The sequence below is a fragment of the Harpia harpyja genome, chromosome 10 (genome assembly GCF_026419915.1).
Source record: "Harpia harpyja isolate bHarHar1 chromosome 10, bHarHar1 primary haplotype, whole genome shotgun sequence".
Classification (NCBI taxonomy): Eukaryota; Metazoa; Chordata; class Aves; order Accipitriformes; family Accipitridae; genus Harpia; species Harpia harpyja.
Genome location: NC_068949.1, coordinates 31,690,999 through 31,706,488, shown reverse-complemented (window position 1 = coordinate 31,706,488; position 15,490 = coordinate 31,690,999).

The window sequence follows — 15,490 nt, the reverse complement described above, 5'->3', positions numbered from 1 at the left end:
CCATTGCCCCAGCTCAGCCCTGGGGAGGATTGCATCAGCCCAGCTGCCTGCCATGCAGGTGGGGGTTTCACAGCTCCGCCGTGATCCGTCTCCCCTAATGCTGGGGTGGGAGCCCTTGGGACCCTGCACTGCTTAAATCCTGCTCTCTGCCTGGCTTGGGATGTGTGGGGTCCCCTTGTCGGCTCTGGTACACATCCCCTTCTCGTGCTGGCTGTCCTGGGCTTGTCCTGCCTCTGGGAGAGGTCTGGATTTGAGACCCTGATGTTGATCTTAGCAGCCGGGTGACAGCTTGTTGAAGCTGACAGATGTGCCCAGGAGCGGGCACCAGGGAAAAGATGGGCTCCAGCGCAGGAGCCAAAAAGTCCAGAGCTCCTCAAGGCTCCTGACCTCAGCCTGAAAATACTGGTTGGTCAAGAGACACCCCAGGCAAGCGGGTGCCCAGCAGGCTGCTGCTGCTGCTGCGGTGGGGTTTTCCGTGTTGCGCTGAGTTAACCTGCAGCCCCTCACCCTGCTCCTGGGGCAGGAGGCTCTGAGGCCCCAGGGCAGCAGTGATTGGAAACGGCCAGCTGGGAGCTGTGGGCAGCTGGGCCCTGGAGGGAACCCACGGCAGCACCCATGGGTGCATCAAGGTACCACGAGAGCCACCCCAGGGAGGCATCCCCCCAGCCCCGTGTGTCCAGCACCCACCTCTCTGCAGGGCTGTGTGAGGTACACTTTGCCTTCCCTGCAAACCCCACGTTTTCTTTCTCTGCAACGAGTAGGGGAAATACTATCAGCAAAACCAAAATACCCCATCTGAGCAGCCCAGCCCGGCCCTTGGAGCACAGCAGAGATGGCCACACAAGCACGCTTCCCCATGGCAAGCCATGTCGGAGGCGATGGGAGGGCATGGGGAAGCAAGCGCTCGTGCACGGCCAACCCCGCCACCCGGAGATCAGTGCCGCACCGGTTCAGCCCTGAGCTGCCAGTTGCTTTTAGCCCTTTCTGGCTCTCACCCTCCCTCACTCCCGTGGGGGACACGGGGCAGGCTGGAGGGCTCCCCTCTCCCTCGCTCCCAGGGGAGACCAAGCATGAGCGGCTGCTCCGGGAGGGATGTGGCAGCCTTGCCAGGACTCCCCAGGTACCGCCAGCGCTCGGCTGTTAATGATTTATTGCGCTACGTGTTAAAGAAAGCAGCAGCGCCCTCCTTTTGGTGTTGCCAGCTAATTAGCCCAGGAGTTACTCGATTAGCCAGGACGTGCCCGGAGCCAAGCAGCAGAGTCGTGTGGGTGCTGCACAGCCACCGGCGCCACGCTGACGTGGTGGCTGGGGCGTTAATCCCGGGGGGGCTTCACTTTGTCTTCCCAGGAAGTCTGCAGGAACAGTTACGTGCCTCCCGCTTCCCACCCTTTAAAATATTAGCAGAACGGGTCCGGTTTCACAGATCACCAAAAAAGCCAGGGATAGAAGTGCAGATGCTTGTGCCCCACGCGCGGGGTCTGGCACCTCCTCTCCCGCTTCCTGCAGCCGGCAGCGAGCGCATTGCCATCGGCCGCGAGACGTCACCGTGTCCCTGCTTCTCGGTGCGGGGAGAGCCGCCCTCCGCAGCACCCGGCCTGTGGCTCCTTGGGGAGAGCAGCAGCAAAGAAATCACCCCGCACCCAGGGGCACCAGCCCCCCCCAGTCTGGTGCAGACCCTCCCGCAGCAGCAGTGTGACCCCGGCACTCACCCGGCAGCTCCGGCTCCCGTTGAGGCGATTCTGCGAGCGGCGGGGCCGGAGGCACTGTTAAATATTGCAGCCGACTTACTCACTTCTCTTCCTGGACGGCAGCGTGCAGAGTTTCCACCCACTTCTTTCACCTTTGGTTTCCAGGCTTTCTGAGAAAAGGGGAAGCCGTGGGAGGGAGCAACCGGCATCCCCGTGCCAGGGCCGCGGCCTCCAGCAGCCTCTGCTTCCCGGGAAGGGGTGGGTGCCAGAGAGGGGGCTGCTTTCTCGGGAAGCTGTGGCATGGCCGGGAGCACCCTGTGCTCGTGCTGGGCTGCCCAGCACCCCATGACCCTCCTGGGTTAGGAAGATTTTCCTCCCTGGCTAAGTGGAGGGGGTGCCTGAGTGCTGCCTCCCTGGCACAAGCTCAAGGGTGGCTGCCCGGCCGGCTCAGCTTCCCCCTTTGGGAGTGAAAATCCTCCCCCCCGGGACTCAGATGCCTCCTGGCCTCACGCTGACAAAGCCCATCCACCTCCTCCTTTAACACAGTGCTTCTGCAAGTGGTGCCAGCGCCAGGGTGGGGGTCACCTCCACATCACTGACACCTGTGGTGAGCGGTGTCTGTCCTCAGCCTGCAGAGCCCTGCCAGCAGCAGCCACTGCCATGGGTCCGGCAATGCACCGGCCAGCATTCAATCCAGCAGCATGCCTGTTGGCACCGCAGGGGGCTCGTTGCCCTCCCCTGGGACATTGATAGCTGATGTCCTCTGGGACATTATGGCCGGGCAGGTACCCCCCGCCGGTTCCCGCCAGCTCTGGCGGAGTGAGCGCATGTGCCTGGCAAGACTCCTTTTCCGTAAGGTCCCGTTGGCCAGCGTCCTCTTCCCGTCCTTTCCCCCGGGTGCCGTCGAATGCCCGACCATTGTTTTTGCTCAGAAATGACGTCAGGTCCCCCAGGGTTCCCCTCCGCCGGCAGTTTGGAAACGGGAGTCTGGGGCCCCGGTGCAGGCTGCGGCACTGAGCTGATGGTGGGGCGAGCACTGCTGCGCCTCCTGCGCCACAGTGAACAAATCAATAAATAAATTGGCAAATAAATCGATAAGGGGATGGCGAGATGCCTCAGCATGCCTGTCTGCTTGCACCGCCTCTGTCTTTAGACAGGGTTTAGATAACATTTACAGAGTGGTTTTGTCTTTTGGGGGCTGCCGTGCATTTCTGGGGTGGGGAGCACCTGGAAGGCTGTGCCGTGGAGGTGACCGAGCTGGAGCCACAGATTTATCCATCCTAAAAACAGCTGGCATCACCAATTAGGGGCCTCAGGGTATATTTTCGAGTGGCCAGGCGTGGGCTCGGCTGCGTGCCCCAGCTTTGCGTGGCCACCGCTCTCTGCCCTGCATCTCCATCACAGCGGGGCTGGACGGGAACTTTGGCATGTGAATCAGTGAGCTGAAATACTTCCTATTTCTCAAGGCTGGGCAGCCCTCCTGCCCACAGCAGGTCGTACCCAGGCGTGACATGGTTTACGAGCACCCACCACTCCCCCCCCACAGCCATTGCCCTAGCAGCTCCGGGTCCCATGCCGGAGGGCTGGGTGTCTCCCTGCTCCTTCCTCGCTAGCTGCTGGCCCAGCCGGCTGCTCAGCCCTTCGCACAGCAGCGCTGCAGCATCACGGCCATTGGGGACAGGGTCTGGCCACATCCCTGCCCTCCCTGGCGCTGGCTGCTTTACTCGTCCTTGCTGGGGTTAGAAGCACATTAAGATAACAGCATCAGCCATCCCTCTGACTCCTGCTCCTGATGCCTTCCCGGGGACAAGGCTCCCAGAAGGGTTTTCCCCCTTCCCAGTACCACGGCTGACCACAGCCACTGCCTTGCACCGTCCCCCTTGGCACACGGGTCTCCCACCGACCTGCATGCCCCAGCCAGCATGGCTCCACATGTCTCTGCCTGCTGGGAATGGTCTGGTGCGCTCCTGAGTCGGAAAGCCGCCCGGGAACGAGGGGAGAAGCAGGCAGGAGAGAGGCACAAGTGGGGCAAACAGAGAAGCCACTGCAGGCCTGATGCCAGGGGGATGGGCTGTGAGCAAGGTAGCAGGGCAGCTCTGACCCTGCATGGGTGGCAGGAAGGGGGTGTACAGCTTCACTGGCTCCCCGGCTTGATGCAGGTCATGGGAGGAAGAAGAGGGGGAGGAAGAAGAGGAGAAATGTGATTGGGGTTGGGGTGACCACCTGGCTCCCAGTTTTTGTGGGTCTCCTGGGCAGAGGTGGGCGAGCGGGAGCAGACCCCGAGGCTCACCCTGCAGCACATGGGACCTGTCCCTTCCCCACGACAGTAGAGCAGCCGAGAGTCGATGCCCTCCCCAGGCTGCGTTTCTCCAGATTCCCCCTGGTTTTCTGCTTGGCTGAGGGCAGCAAGCATGAGCGAGGAGCAGCCTGGCCCAGCTCCCTGCAGAAGCGCGGCAGCTCGGTGTTTATCGGGGGGGGGGGGAATTGGGAACTTCCTGCAACCTTGCTGCGCCAGGAACACGGGTGGGCGCGGGGGCTTCACCCTTGGGGGGTCCCATGGGAGGGGAAGCAGGGGGAACAGCCCACCACAAGGCTGGGGCTTCACCCTGGGGGAAGGAAATCCACCTTCCAGGTCTGGGGAGATGGCAGCTGGATTTTCCTGCCCACCCAAAGAAAGCCAGTTAAAAAAAAAAAACCACCTTCCAGCTCCCACGACTGCAGAGAAAGCTAGCCAGCAGGACCAAGGTGCATTTTAGGGCTCAGAAGTTAGCTGGCAATTAAAACACCTTGCAGTGGTACGGCTTGAAGCAGCAAGTGGCCTTAAGGGAAGGGCTGACCTGTGGTTTCCAAGTGCCTGAGCCCCACAGTACTGCAGGGTTTTGGACGAAAGCTGGTGCAGCTGCCCAGTGCCCCAAGGAAGATGCCTGGAAAGGGGACCAGAGAAACGGTTGCAGCCTGCGGGACTGTCCCAGTGGCCAGCCACAGCCTCTGGGGCTGGAGGGGGACAAGGGCTTTCCCAGCTCCACTGCCAGCTGAGATGCAGTCCCTTCCCAGGAGATGCGGTCCCTTCCCGGGAGGCTACTCTGGGATGCCTCCCCAGGCAAAGTTTCTCTCCGGCATAGACTCGCAGATGTCTAATACAGAGCTAATCCCACGCTTCAGCCTTAGCTGAGGCTCAGTCCATCTCCAGACCTAAACCTACAAACATCGGGCTTTGTGTGATTCCGTGTCTGGCTCTTGTGCTTCTCTCCTTTTCTCTCTCCTCTAAGACAGCAAACCGCCTGCAAGCCCTCATTCCTCCACTGAGAAATGCAATATGCAGGGCAAACCACATCTTTCAGCCTTGCCCTTGGGATTAAAGATGTGGTGTTTGGGGTAGTTTGGGCTCAGCAGGTGCTTTTTTCACTGTGAAACCATGACAGCACAAGGCCAGAGATGCCCTCACTGAAAGAGCCGAGTAGCCTTGGCTTGTCTGTGGAGCCTGATCCCTCGAAACTAGGTTTGAGGGGCCGCACCAGTGGCTTCAGAGCCGGGGTAGCAGGACAGGCGGCTCGGCTGGTGGTCAGCCTGCTCTCGGCCCCTCCGTTCTGGATGCCAGCCCCACTTGTGCATGGAGAGGGACAGAGGGTCCCGTGCACAGCCCCTGTCACACTGAGGTGTCCTGCAGGATGGGCTGTTTCTGCAGTGTTTGCAGATGCACTCAGACCCCACAGCCCTGGGGATGCCAGTGTGAATGACTCCTGCTCACCAAGCCCTGCACAGAGCATTTGCACAGCTGCAGAGGAGCTCAGCTGTGGTTATAACCATCAGTGACGTCTTGCAAGAAACCTCCCCCTGCAACGGCATGGCCAGCAGTAGGTATTTTCCTGCTGCAGGAACTCGCTCTGCCTCTCTCCCCTGCAGAGCTTTCTGTACACAGCCAGGGTTTCGCTCAGGCTGTGTCTCTCTGAGCTCAGGCTCCCCCTCCACCTGCCTGGCTATTTTTAACCCATGTCAGATTTTTGCATCCTTTGAGGCCTTCTGCCCTCTGGCCACGTGGACAGAAATTGGGTGAGATTTCATAAATTACCAGGACAGGGGAGAAATGGAAATAACAGGGGACGTGCATGGGAGTTTGGCTGGTGGTCGGATGGCATTTACCCCTCTGGAGCAACTCCTTCTGCCCCCGAAGAGATGCTGAAGGCAGCACATACCCCATGCAGCTCCTCACTAAGAGTGCTCCGGCAGCACAAACCAGTCCCCTCCACGCTGGCAGCCCTGGAGGAAGCGTGGCCGGGGTGGGGAAGGGAGTTTCTCAGGTTGTTTTTCCCCTCAAGGTTCCTGTTTCCCCTCCAGCCCTGGTCCATGGATGCCGGCAGCCCTCCCCATCCCCATGTAGCTTTGCAGAGGGACCAAAATGGATAGTTGGGGCTGAAGGAGCCTGGGAGATGGAGGAGGGCTAAGGGGAGGGGGGCACAGGGAGGCAGGAGTGCCCCCTTGCCCCGCTGCCAGCACAGCCCTGCCTGCCAGCAGCCCTGAAGCTCTTTGGGAGCCAAATCTGCTGGCGGAGAAGGGAGGAAAACCACAGGGCTGAGTCACTCCTACTAAGGCATTTGCATCTAGGCAAGTTCCAGTCGAGCCCCCCTCCCGCCACCTCTGTGCGGGCCGTCACGGGTAGCTTACAGGAATGGCCGCATCCTTTCCCCCCAGGACAGAGCCTCCCTGGCTGGTCACGCTCGGACAGCGGCCGGGCAGCATCTGTCACCGGCTCCAGTGGGTTTCCATCAAAAGGCAGGAAGGCTTTCCCGCAGGGAAAGCTGCACTGGTGAAGCAGAAACGAGAGCGAAGGTGAACGGGGCTGCGGGGAAGCCAAGCCTCTTACCAGAATCGGCAAAGTGGAGTGCTGCCTTTCAGCATCTCCAAAAAGCAGGCAGGCTGGGGGTGGTCCCCCTCCAAGCTTTGCATTAGCAAACAGGGCAGGATTTGGGGTGACGGTCTGCAGATGGTGGCCCCAGCCCAGCGGATGCTGCTCTGGGGATTTAGGCTAGTGGAGGAGCAGCTTACGAGGAGGATGCAGGGCTGGGAGCACCCCGAACCCCGCCCCAGCACCCGCAGAAGCCTGCGGTTTTGGCAGGGGTGGCAGAGGGGTTGGAGGAAAGGCAGCAGGGCTGGAGTCTCCCACTGGCCACCCCAAAGGTCCAGGGTGGAAACAACTTCTCCAGGAATGAAAGGACCACAAAAGGGCATCTAAGGGCTTGGCATTTATTCCCCCTCAGAAATGTCTTGGGGGGCTTCTCCCTACACTCTGCACCTAGGGCTGACATTTCCCAAAGGTTTAAATCCCCCTGATGGGCAAAACCATGTTCCTGCCTGAAAAGAGCCTTGCCAAGGTCAGGCACTGTGCATGGCTGGAGCAGGATGGGTCCCAGGATGGGTCCCAGCCCAGGGCTGGGCTCAGGCATCTCAGGGTGAGATCAGTGCCAGTGTCCGGATCTGGGACCCATCACACAGTGCCAGAGCTCTGTGTACCATCTTGGCGGCATCCAACCTCCCGCTCCTCCCTCTAGCAGCTAAAATCCTGGCATGGCCTGGGGCTGGGGCATGGGGGTGCAGGGGGACCCTTCCCTCCCCAGTTGCCCCCACACTGGGACATTGGTTGGGTGACACCAGTCCGTGCCAGCCTTCCTGACAGGGATGCTCCTGCCTGCCCCAGGTCTCATCTGAGAGGACATGGAGCTTTGCAGAGGGATTTTGGATTAGGGACCATGTTACACATGACAGGAAGCTTTTGCCTCATGCCGGGGCAGGCATCATGCTGGTTCCCACACTGCTCCATGCCCACAAATGCCCAATGAGGAGCGCCAAGGGAAATATAAGCATTGTACAGGTGTGCATGGACCACAGGTTTGCTCCTGTACTTGTGCTTTGCTGCAGGACAGGTTGGAAGGACGTGAAGAAGGAGGCGCGGAGCTGCAGCTCCCTAAGCCAGGAATCAGTGCCGTGTCGCTCCCGGAAATCCAGCTGGGATCCACCCACTGTTTACAGAGGAAAGTGCAGTGAATCATCTGTGTGGGGAAGGAAAACACACCAAACTTGGGCCTTTTTAAGCTTTCCAGGCAAGTGAAAGCTGCTGGGAGGGCACCTGACTGGGAGCAGACCCGGCTCAGCAGCCCGGATGCCCCAAGGATAGGTGCGAGGGCTCTGCATGGAGGGGTCTGTGTCCTGGGACAGGGCACCTGTTTCTACCCCAGCCCAATAAATATGGGTGGCTAAACCTATCACAGCCGGCAGCAGCTTTGCTCCCCACAGGGCAGCCCAGGGGGGCTCCCAAAGTGCGGTTTGCCAGGCAGATGTTCTGGCTGGCAGGGAAGAGGTGACACTTGGAAACAAATGCTTTTCTCTAGACACGGGAGTAGGAAAGATTAGTCTGCATATGGGTTTGCTATAGCAAGGACCAGGCTGCTACAGCTGCCTGAGCACAGAGGCGCAGAGCCCTTGGAGGTGACCTGCGGTGCTCCATCTGGCCTCCAAAAGGACATGGGTCTGCTGGGGTCCTCTGATATCTCTGCCAGTCCCCCTGGGCTCTCTCAGGTGCCCACTGGTGCTAGGCAGATGCTAAGGCACCTAAACTGAGCCCTCAGCATCACACACAAGAAAAGGTTACTTCTGTCTGCAATAACTGACAGATGAGGAAAGGTTTTTGTGTCCTCAAAGAGCTGCAGCAGCCGGAGCAACCACTCTCCCTATGGATGTGGCCTTAAACCAAGCTGCCCAGTGCTGAGACCTGTGTGCTGTGCCTCCAGGGCTGCAGCAGAAGGGGAAGGTGATGCTAAATTCATTTAGCACCTGGAGACCATTTGGGATGGGGTCTGGGCCTCATTAGGATCCACCAGCGGGAGATGGGTAGGGCAGGCTGCAGGCACTTGTGGTCAGCAAATAAAGGTCATGGCAGGCAAACCTGGCAGCTTGCTGTTGGATCCCTGGTGTGGCTCTGGGGAAAGCTGAATCCCTCCCAGCCGTATGTTCTAGGGTCTTCAGAAAGTTGTCAGGAGCAGACGGTGGAGGTAAGTGGGGATACAAGGGGAGAAGACTCCTAAAGGCTAGCTGGGACCCTGGGTGGGGGTGGTAACCGCTGCAGCATGTGCTGAGTGGGTGGCAAAGGGCTGACCTGGCATGGGGGCTGCAGCCCTGATGCCATCCTGGCTGCTAACCCAGCTTTGGGCCCCTTTGGGGTTAGTGAGGTTACACCTGCCAGCGAGAACAGGAGCAGCTGGATCATGTGCAGGGTGTTGAAGTACAGCAGTAGTGAAGCTGGAGCAGAGATCCCAAGGAAGCCTGGGCTTCTTTGCATCCCAAGCCAGAGTTGATGCCCCAGGGTTCGGGGAAATGCTCAGCACTTGTGGCTAAGTTAGAGGAATTGGAAAAAATTGCGAGCCGATGGAGATGTTACCCTTCAATACAAATGCAGGTGTATCAGCCCTGCACACTGAAGGAAGGTTTGTGGCTGGATGGAGCTGGAACAGCAGAAGGTGCAGGAGAAGAGAGCTCCTGGGCCGACCCTGCATACGAAGAGTGCAGCTGAAAGGCACAAAATTAGAATTAAAAAAAAAAAAAAAAAAAAAAAGGTGCTGTGGGCCTCAGGTTGCAAAGCTAGTGACCTGCTGCCCATCAGGAGTGGTTTCAGGAGTGACAGGTCCTCCTCATGGCAGAGAGGCAGAAAGATGTGGCAGCTCTGCAGGGACACGGCCACTGGTGTTAGGAACATGGTCATGCCGAAACATAGCTGGGAGTGGGCACTAGAGGGCTGCACACTCACATTATTGCTGTCAGAGGTGTCTCAAACTGCACAGCCTGGTCTGGAAACGCTGATTAACTTCTGCTAGACTCAGTGACCCAATAGAAAGAAGTGAATAACTTTGAAGAAATAGCAATTACCCACTACAAGGCCAAGGTGGTGATTTTTCTTCATTTTAATTGCACTTTTCCCAAGCTCTGCTGCTGCCTAGGCAAACTTACAAGGTGAAAAGAAGCAAGTCGTGTGTGGGCTTGATGCTGAGGCATGTGTGCTGAGCTTGCCCAGTTACCTTAGCCCTTGGAAGCTGCTCCAGCAGAGCCCTTGCTCCCAGGAAAGCTGCATCCTTGGCAGAAGCAGTGGGCTCCTTGGGTTGTGAGAAGTCATCTCCACATCCCGCGTGATAGCCCACATTAGCAAGCTTGGGACCATGCAGCCTCACCCCATCTTCAGAAGAGCCCTGTGCCCCCATCAAGTGCTGTCCCTGGCCAGGAGCAGACCATGGAAATCCTGGTGTTTTCATTAATGCACCTCAAGGTATGTGAGATGTTTGCTTTTAGCTGCATTGCTGAGAGCAGAGAATGAAAATGTTCCCTTTGGTGCCTGCTCTTGCCCTCAGCTGTGTGGTAAGTACTGACAGCATCTCACAGCCTTCCTTCCTTAAGCAGGGCTGTTCAAGGTCTTGCTTCTTGTCTCCTGTCAAGTGTCCTGGCCAGGGTACTGTGTCATATGGCAAGAACAGCAGCAAATTTAGCCTGTTTTCCTTTCCTCAGTTTGCCTTGCTGTAGTGAATCAGCTCATTTTGAAGCTGAGGTCTGTGCTGTGAAACACTTCTGAGACCTGCTGGAGGCACCAAACTCAGGGAGAACAGCACTGCATTTCTGACCAGATCCCCCTCTGCCAACGCTGTTTTGGGAGCATGGCTGGCTTCTTTCACATAGCACATGGATAAATCTTGGGGTCCCTTGCGAGTGATGTGGGCTAGCCTCAAGTATACAGCAGCAACAGCCTGAACTGATGTACTCTGCACATGTTTGTACCCTGGAGGGGGAGGACGAAGTAAAACCTGTGCCCTCAGATGTGTCAGCAGCATGGGAGGAAGGCATTTGTCAGAGATGGTCTCAATATGAGCTCATCAGGCTTTGAGTCCTGCCTCGTCCTACCTTGTAATAACCTGGTTGGCCAGGGGGAAAAAAAGGAAAATCAATGGTTTTGTCCCCAGAAGCCTGATATAAATGGAGTGGGGGGGAAAGAACTACAGGAACAGCTTGAGGATGAGGGAATGTCTGCAGCTACTGCTAAGGGCACTGATAGAGCATAAAGGTAAGGGAAGAAAAAGCCAGCACTTATTTGGGAGATTAGGTAAAAATCAACCTGCCCATCCTAGGCTCATGTATTTGGGAGGATTCATTAATACTTTTGTGAGTTAAACCCTACAGTTTTCACAGCACTAGCGAGTGTTTGTGTTCCTCCAGTAAAAGAATATTTTCAATTTCATTGTACTGTCAGCACAGGCTCATTGATGAGTGCACAAGGAATCCTAAATTAGATTTGCTTGATATCACATCAGACTGGATAATCATATTTATTGCCTCTTTGAAAACTGAAGCTTTTAGTTTCAGTCCAGATTAAGGACTTGTCATCTCTGATCTACACTTCAGTAAACAGTACCTGGGAAAAGCAGGCCAGTTGCTTTAAAAACCACTTGTTGTACATTGAATCCTTCGGATTAGCATCATTTTCCTCTCACATGAAAATAAATCTTGAGCATTGCTATGTTTGCAAAGACTCTTCTGAGCTTAATTGCTTTCTCTTAGCAGTGTTTAACTTGTATCAATTTTCTGATGGGAATAAACCCATCCTTTTTGATTGTTACAGAGCCTTCATGAAAGTGGAGTCATGGCAGAAGTGTAAGAGAAAGTACCCTGAACCCCATGCAAACAAATGGTGGGTCACTGCAGGTGTGATTGCTTGAGTTGCTCATGCTGGGAGAGTCTGGGGAGAGTGTAGCTGTGTCAGGTGAGAGTGGATGTTTAAGACTGGTATTTTTTTTACTGCTTGGTAGATGAATTGCGATGTGGCTTTATAGAAGTACTTGACCTCTGTTTTCCTGTGATGTGGTGACCATATTTACTTGGCAATGCTGGTGTTGGTGGGCAGAAGGGAATCTGTGCATGTCCCCCAAAGCTAAACTGCCTGGGAGATGGGCCAGCTGATATAATAGTAATGGGAGTGGTATGAGATGTAATTATCCTTTCATACAGAAGGCATTTGATTTTGCTAGGTAAAAACTCGGCTCTACTGCCTAAATTTGCATGCAATATTTGAAGCAGAAGGAGTTCTAACAATGTTTGTGATGAGAGTATTTTGCTAAGACATCCTGAAAGATCACTGTGGTTCAAAAGAGGCTGTTAATGGTAAAAATTAGCAGTGTATAACTGAGGCTTAACCTCTGGAATAGGGTACCCAAAGGTACTACTGGGAAGATTGCTATGTAGGCCTGTAAAGGAATATGTATGTTAGGCATGCTGGAATTCAGAAAAAACACATTTGTCAAAAGGCTGTTCAGACCTTTCCCAAGTTGCCTGTACCTGCTGCCTGTTGGTTACCTTGTCCCACCAGCTGAGCGACTGTAGAATAGCGGGGGAAAATGGCTAGTCAGGTTTTGCTTTGCAAGAGCTTCTCACTGATACTAGTGAGAAATAAGAGGCAAAGTTAGTATTTCTCTGCCAAAGGAAACATTCTTGGTTTTGGGTGGTGGTCTAAGTGGGACCCCAAAAAGTGACAAGTGCTTGTGGGTTCCTTGTCTAATCTGACTGTCAAACTACAGAAGAAACTACAGAAAAGTTGTATTGTAGTAAAATGGATAAGGGGACATGTTAGGACACCCAGGATCTGTTTGTCTGGGATGATTGTTGGTGTGGAGCAGGAGGGAGAAGAACTTGAATTTGTTTCACGTCCTGGAATGAGAAAAGCAGAAAGGCTGGGAACTGGATGTGAAGCTGGCATGTGGCTTTGAGCAGGCAGAAGTGCTGTGTGTGGATGTGGTGGTCAGTAGTAAAACACCCCATGTGGGACTGAATACGAGCTGCATGCAGGTACTCTGCTCTGTGGACACAGGATGCGTGAGCCTGCAGATGCAAAAGAAACCCTTTATTTCTTATTCTGGAGTTCAGCTCTGCAGAACAGGCAGAGATCATTAGACCCCATAGACTGACCTCCCATCTTTCACAGGCCATGCAATTTCTTCATGTTTCTCTTGACATTAGCCCACTGATTTATTCTAAACTAAAGTACATTTTTTTTTTTCCAAAAAGACAGATCTGAAGACATCAGGAAATGAGAAAACCAACATTTCCCCTGGTAATTTGTTCTACTAGTTAACCACTGGCACTCTTTTCCTGTTTCTTATTTCTCATTTCAGTCTGTCTGGTTTCTGATCCTAAACATTCGTTCCTGTTATAGATATCAGGAGTAAATCAAAATGCCCTGTAGAATAGTACCTGCTTTCTTTTCAGTATGTGGGCTAGCGTAATTGAATCTCCTCTTCAGTTTGTCTTGTTTTTTGCACAAGGCTGGGGTTTAGTACTGTTGCTGCTGGGGGAAAAAGCAAATCCCATCCCTTCCCTCACACCCCCATACATGCAGCCCCCTTTCAGGGATAAAACTGCCACCAAAGCCTTTTGCTGAGGGATGCTTTTTCCAGTCCTCAAATTAAAAGAAAAGCAAAAGGTTGCTGTGTTTGGCCAGTGCCTAACACAACCAGCCTTGTCTGCAATGCTACATAAGAAACTATAACAAAACGGTTAGCTATTGATAATAGTGAAGCAACAGAGCTTTTTTAAGTGTATGAGAGTGAAAAATGCCTTCCTTGCCTGACAAGAAAATGGTTTTGCATCCTTGCCTTTGAAGGGCCACAGCTGCTCACTCTGAGGGCAGAAATATGGGAACAGCAAGCACATACTGCAAATGTACACCCTGTTCCTCTTGAAGGGCTTGGCTGATAGGGAGAGGGAACATGCACAAACAGTTTGAGATAAATATTTCTGCCAGGATCAACCCAGCTGAGACAAGGAGAATTAACTTATGGAAACTCAGTTAAATTAAAGCACATATGAGCTGGAGCTATTGGTGGGAAAATGCAGGAAGATCTTTGTTTCTACACGTGTGCGCACATACACACACACTCAGTCAAAACAATCTGGGTTAGCAAAAAGTCAATTTAATAAACCAGGAAAAGCTACTTTGATGGAAATGGGTGAAGGTGCACTTACAGAACTGGGGTAGGAGAGCTGAGACAGTGGGCAGACAGCAATGAATGCTTGCACAGCTGTGGCTGATAGGGAACATGGATGAAACTGATTGATTGAATTGATTAGAGTCTTATCTTTACAAGTTAAACTCTTCCCTAAGAAGGAATTAAAGGGAATTCCTTTGGCCCAGCTGAGGGAAGTGTAAGAATACCTACTAAGTTATAACTGTTTCTTACATTTTTGTGGCCCATTTAATGAAGCTGTAAACATTTCACGCTTTGTATGACTCAACTCTACCATCTCAGAGTTTTAACATAGGAAATGCTTTCTAGGTGAGTTCATGCTGTATCATGCTTTGTATATTTAAAAAATCCTCCATTTCTTCAAGGCTATTACATGAAAACAAAGGTTTTAGAGTAAAGAGCATCTATGACTTTTCAATAAACAAGATAATTAAAATGTTAATAATTACAAGTCAATTATAAACTGGGGCTGTCACACAATATAAAGGTATAGCTGAGCTCCAAACCATTTCATTACCAGAGATGATATTCAGATAATCAAACTCAGCTAGCCTGTTGAAAATATTAACCTTGTACCTAGTAAAGGAGTTTCTAAGGATTAAAATGTCAATGGAGGCCTTAGAAGGTCACTCATATTTCCCAAGGTTAATTTTGAAACACTACCAGTTTGTCTTAGCTCAGGGTTTGACCTGTGGATCAGCACAGACTGTTTATGTAGATGCCAGACTGAACAGTTCATCATTATGTGGCAGATAAGCTACTGAGAAAAACACCTATGGGTATCCCAGGGTGGCTCTACAGTGTAACTCTGGAATTAGACGGAACCAGGTTTGGTTGGAAGCAGGATGCTGTAGTGGAGGGAGCCTGTTTTAGTAATGCTTGGAGCGATGAAAACATGAAGTAGAGCATGGGGGGGCACACCAATTATCTCTCCTCTTTAGCCAAGCTGGGCATACTGAATGTAGGAATTGAACAGTAAAGAGAAGCAGGTGAGGAATAATCCAACAGGTGATTTTTATTTTTTTTTTAATTTCCTGAGACAATATACCTAAAGGTCCTTGTGGAGAAATGACTTCTTGCAAGACCATTGACAATTCTTCCAAATCTAGGTCCCAGAGGAAGGCAGAACTGCAGCCAGCTACCCAACAGCTGCTGCAGCCAAAGTGGATGCCTGCTGCACCCATAAGAGAAACATACTAAAACTTCAATATTAGTTCGTTTTCAGCCCAGACAGATGATGGTGCAAGGCCCTGGTCCTGGCTTGTTAGGCTAGTTATTGGCTTGTTATGAGAACTGCCTGTGTGAATTGGAGCTTGGGACCAGGTGCTGTTAAGATTCCCAGTTTAAGTGTGAGATGGCAGCAAAGGCTTTGAAAATACAGTAATGGGTTGAACTCAGAGAGAGCAAGAGAAGGATAAACAGCTTATTCATGACTGATTGTTGAAAAAGTGTAGCCTTGAAAGCTGGGAAAAGACTGCTTTTGCCTTAAGGAAGGAAGAAGCTGCTTAGCAAATAGGAGGGGGGAACAAACGGAGGCAGGGATGTGACAAAAGCATGTGCCAGAGCCTGGGAAAGTAGCCTTGCTTACCCGGGAGCCTTGCAGCACTCTGTCCAGAAACAGAGACCCAGGGCTGGCCACTAGCTAGAAATTCAACAGGCATAGAGGGATAAGATCTCCGGTTTGGGCTGGGGAAGAAAGAGGGTGCCTACTTCAGTTTTTACTGTCCTTGTTGAAGAGCTCTGGGGCCTGAAAAC